This window comes from Notothenia rossii, assembly GCF_949606895.1.
Source record: "Notothenia rossii genome assembly, chromosome: 3".
Taxonomy (NCBI): domain Eukaryota; kingdom Metazoa; phylum Chordata; class Actinopteri; order Perciformes; family Nototheniidae; genus Notothenia; species Notothenia rossii.
The window spans coordinates 42,204,817-42,210,185 of NC_136901.1; the positions used below are offsets into that span (position 1 = coordinate 42,204,817).

Consider the following 5,369-nt stretch of genomic DNA (forward strand, 5'->3'; position numbering starts at 1 on the left):
CACAGCTTTATCTTTCTATAAACGGCTGATCGCTATCTGTTATAGTGCCTCGTACAACTTTAAACAATAATTCAGCTCAAAGCATAAATCAAGTTTAGCGTTGCACTTCTGCTGAAAGCAAAGAGAAGCTTTAAAGGCTCATCAAATCTCTCAGGACTCGGGTTAGAAGAGTCGGACAAATACAAGCTCTGCAGACTTTCTTTAGATGTTGTTTTAATCGTCCGTTTGTCTCGTTGATGCGGGTTTCCATATGTGTATTTGTCTTGTTTTGGGTTATTTTCTTTCTCATGGTCAATTCTAAACACTCAGTAGATTTAGTGCTTACGTTTGCTGCTTTTTATCGTCTGTCTTACTTCAGTTTCAGAAGCACTGACGTACCGAACAAAAGGCTGTTGTTGTCTGTGCTGGATTTTTCTATGCGGTTAAATAAATGATTAAAAGTTTGTAGTGTTGTCTCCTTGTTTCTTAAGAAAAGTAGTGTTTTAAACTATAATTTGCTGTAAACACGGATATTTGTTGGACTAGAAATGTGTTTTCAGTTTGTCTGTTTGTATCCTCATCAAACCGAACCTTGACTTTTTACAGTGTTGGTCCACCCGCTAAATAAATATAGGCTTTTGCTTCGTCGTTTCTATCATATTTTCAACAAACTACACTTTAATATTGCGAAAGTGAGAAAAAAACGATATACTTGTGTTTTGGGAGAAAAACGAAAATATGAGAAAAAAAGTTTGGTTTGTGAAAGAAAAAATAATACCATAGTAACGAGGTTGTGTTTTAAAAATAACATTTAAAACTTATAAGACATTTGTCTCTTTACGTATTTTCTTTGTTTTTGAGTTTTAGAAAAGCGTTATAAAGTTTCATGTATTATTATTAATTTAAAACAATAGTTCCCAACTTGTTCTTTCTTGTAGTTCAACAGATCCTGGATATCTTTGAGTTATCTTAACCCTACCAAACTGATCTTTGACCAATCACAGACATGGAGAAGCGTCATACTTCATGAAATAAATGGTGACACTGTGAGTGTTGCACGGCCAGATACGCTCAAGAAGCTGACTCAGATAAGAGATATATTCTTCATTATGAATGATAATAGGACACGTCAACGTCTGTCTCACAGTGCCGCAGACTGTAGCTACGTAATGTTACTTTGATCCGGTTACTTAGTTGTGGCAGATATTTAAAAGGGACCTATCATGCAAAATGCACTTTTGTACGTCTTTTATACATGAATATGTCGGGGAACTCACCAAGTGTCAGAAAACACAACCCTCTCTATTTTACTCCATAACCAAATCTCTAAAAACGGGGCTACAACGGATCTGATACAGATTTCAATTGTTCTGACGTCAGAAACGGGAGCTCCGCCTATATGGCCAATTCTCCACAATCAGGGGAGTGAGAGGTTGGGCCACGGCCGGCCATTGCGCTCGAAAGCGCTGGAGACGCTGTAGTACATATGCCAGGCCTGTAAATGGCGCTGTAGTCTGCCACAAAAGCAGCGAAGAAGACTTCCCGCGCATGGTTGCCATGGTTGCCCTTCTGTTTATTCTCCGCTGTGGCTTTTTTTCTCCCTCCCCGAGGCAAGCGTTTGCTCCTGCTGCTGTAATTCAATGCAATCCCTCCCCGTCGAGGCAAGCACTGTAATTCTCCCCGGTAGTCCACCAGCAGATGACAAACACCCACCTCTCCGCCTCTTCCAAGGAACGAGGGGATCGTCCGGCAAAGTTTCAGTTAGATTTTTTTTCGCCGGTCAACGTGTCCGTTAAAGTTTAAATCTTCCGGACAAAATGAGAAGAGTGCCGGCCAGAGGTCTTCTTTGTTATTTATTGAAATTTAAAACAAATGAATAATGACTCTATATAATCATATAAGAATAAAACACGGAGGACGGAGATCTGTTTTTCTCCCCCTCTTCTGAGAGCCCAGCAGCTGATCAGAGCACGCTCCCCTCTCCTGCAGGGGGGCGTGGTCAGCTGCAGCTCATTTGCATTAAAGCTACGTCACAGAATCAGCCCTTGCAAAAACAGGGCTGGAAAGAGCAAATAGGGCGAAATGAGGCATGGCTAAAATGTAGGATCTGTTTGGTATTTTGAAAAAAAAACTTCACAGACATGTTTTATATAGGTATGGCCCTACAATATATTTGTCAAATAGCATGATAGGTCCACTTTAAGCTTTCTTAACGCCAATGTTATAATAGTCAGATTGCTCTGAAGATGGGAGGTGATATTCTATTAATGTTCACGTTCACACAGTCAGTTGATTCACTACACCACATGATTCACTCTGGGATGTATTAACTGAGGGCGTGTGTTAAACTAACACTCCTCAGATTGCTGTAGACGTGCTGTTGAAACACCTCAGCACCTCCACCTGTGCTCCTGCAGCTCTGAAGACTTCAGACACAAAGACAGGACATGTCTCTCGTCTCCGTTTGGATTTCACTGGACTGAAGACTCAAAAAGGTAACGTAGGCATGTCTTTTTTCATTATGATTAACTCAGATTACAATGTGAGGATCAGACAAAGTGTTACTGGATTATAATGTTGTCGGTTCACTCGGAAAAAACACGATTCAACAGACATGTGAGTTAAAGGTCCCGTGTCACGGCCATTTTTACTGATCATAAGTCCATTGTTGAGGTCTACTAGAATAGATTTACATTGTTCAATGTTCCAAACTCACATTGGTTTCTAATACAGCATCTCTGTAAAGTATGTGTATTCACTCTGTCCTAAACGGCTTGTTGGAGCTCCTGCCCCCCCCTCCCTGTGAGTCCACTGTGCTCTGATGTGTGTTGTTACATTAGCGGCGTTCACACCGGAGTACTTTTCCTACTTTAGTTCCGATATAGTTCCGAAATGTCGCGTTCACACCAAAAAGTGTTGTGAAACCACCATTTTATTATCCTCGCATTAGCATTATTAGCATTAGCATTAGCCCAGCGCAGTAACGTAGAGAGACTAATTTATGGCAACACAAAATAAAACATGGGAGCGTTGGAGATGAGGAGGCGTCGGCGTTCTGGCGATCAGAACTAAAGAGTTCTGATGAACCTTTGTGGGAAAAGTACTGCGGTGTGAATGTGCCGACAGTGTGAGCTGGATTACTGGTGGTGTGTGTGTGTGTGTGTGTGTGTGTGTGTGTGTGTGTGTGTGTGTGTGTGTGTGTGTGTGTGTGTGTGTGTGTGTGTGTGTGTGTGTGTGTGTGTGTGTGTGTGTGTGTGTGTGTGTGTGTGTGTGTGTGTGTGTGTGTGTGTGTGTGTGTGTGTGTGTGTGTGTGTGTGTGTGTGTGTCCATTTGCACTTAGTGACGTCAACCTGCCAATCGAGGCGTTTCTGGGGCAGCACAGACAGGTCTTCTCTGTGTTAGAGTTTTACTCGCTACTGGGTGTAGTTTGAGGGTTTGTGACTCTGCAGACCGTTTACATGCAGAAAAACCTTCATAACACACAAGGGGACGAGTGATAACCGGAAAAGCATGACATGGGAACTTTAAAATAAATGAAAAGGGAGAGCCAAACACAGCTGTGATTTTATTTATTTTTAATGAATTTGTGTTTATAGCCGTTACTGAATATTTCTCTGTTTTCCTTGTTTTTCCATCAGTTGTTCAGCCTGAACTGTGGATCCTGGTTCTCTCCGTCTGCATCGTGCTCGTCATGGCAGTTGTTGGGTTTGGAGTTACATATTTCCTTTTAAAACGATGTGTACGTGAGAAGGAAACCAAACGTTGTATCATCTGATGAAACCAATTCCTGCTGCTCAAAGTGGATTTGAAGAAGGAATCTAGAAGACACTCTAAAGCAGAACATCCTGCAGGACGTTAGAGGAACTCTAAATCTCTGAACAGACGACCAGTCACTACATTAGAGGACATTGACTTCACGGCAGCGCTGCTCTAAGTGTGTTGAACTTTATTCCACTGACAGACAAAAGGAATGATATTTGTCAAGATTTTTTTTTGCACTCAAACCTTTATTTATTGTCCCTCGTCCTCTTCTTGCCTGAAGGAGTGTACTTTACAAATATACATGTTTTTTTACTATATTTTCCACAGATGCCTGTTGCACTGAATGTCTTAGGGTATTCCTCGTCTAACAAGTGTTTGCAGTTAAATCAAACTAAATCAGGTTGCACCTCAAATCAACAAGTGACACTGAGTTGTATCCACCCCATAATAACACTATGCATTACGTTAATGGGAACAACATGTTGTACTTTTTAAATGTGTAAATCCTGCACATCTCTGCTCCATGCTACCTCTTTGAAATCAGCACAACTCTCCACTTTAAATACTGTATATTGTCATATTTTATAATATTTTATGGCACTCAGTTTCCTACATAATTATATTTTGTGTAAATATTGTCTTTATTTATTTCTAGTTACGTATTCTTCTTTCTGTGTCTGTCACGGAGGTGATCTCTGGGCCCATAGATCTCGGCCTCCGTTACGGGTTGTGTAGCTTCAGTGTTGTTGATTGTGTTCACCTGGTGCCCTGTGTTGTCCCCTCCCCCCTCACCTGTGTCTTGTTGATTGATTAGAGTGTGTGTATTTAGGCTCTGTTTCCCTGTCAGTAGACTGGTAGTGTGTGTGAGATCCTGGTGACTGTGCTCACGTGAACAGCGAGATTGAGGCTGTGTCATGTGGCCGTGAGAAATAAATGCCCACACAGGGTTGTATTTTGGACGTTCTGCCTCTGCCTCCTTGCTTGGTCGGGCTGCTCAACGGTCAGCTTCACTATTCTCTCTGTGTCTTTGAATGCAGCACTTGTACCCAAGCTAATTCTTTGTATATGTAAACATACTTGGTAATAAAATCCATTCTGATGCACTGAGGTTTGTCTCCCTCTAGTGGTACCAAACAGAGCAGGCATCCTTAAAAAAACAATAGATTTCGTTTAGTATTTAGTATTAACAGGGAACATGGTTAAAAGTGTTTAAATGAATGTTAGTGACAAAAACGTTTTATTTTGTTCAATCATCTTAGAGTTTTAATCATTAATCACATCATCATAGTAAGAGATGTTTATAAATGATTAAAAAAAAAAAGTTAATTGATATTAAAATACTGTCTTTGTGAGATGCTACTTTTTTAGAAAGAAATAAGTTACATATAAATAACGTGTATATATAGATTGGAGATATTTATATGAACATAACGTAATTTGTAAATGTCCAATAAAATAATATATGTATACAAACATAAGAAGGTCCATTATGAATGTGACGTAACAAATATTAAATAATATAAAAATATGTATATATACATAATATAAATAAAGAAGTCCGTTTCCCAGCTGCATTTGAACGCACCATGAGCCCCTGATGAGCTTTCCGTGGTGCTGAAGTCCCTGAA

General features: G+C 40.2%; 1 long non-coding RNA gene across 1 annotated transcript; it reads left to right on the plus strand.

The window, feature by feature from the left end:
* Positions 1–1,853: 1,853 nt before the first annotated feature.
* On the plus strand, positions 1,854–4,700 carry LOC307034427. Its single transcript, XR_013806898.1, has 3 exons — positions 1,854–2,232; positions 2,342–2,474; positions 3,618–4,700. It is a non-coding gene; the product is annotated as an uncharacterized lncRNA (long non-coding RNA).
* Positions 4,701–5,369: the final 669 nt, after the last annotated feature.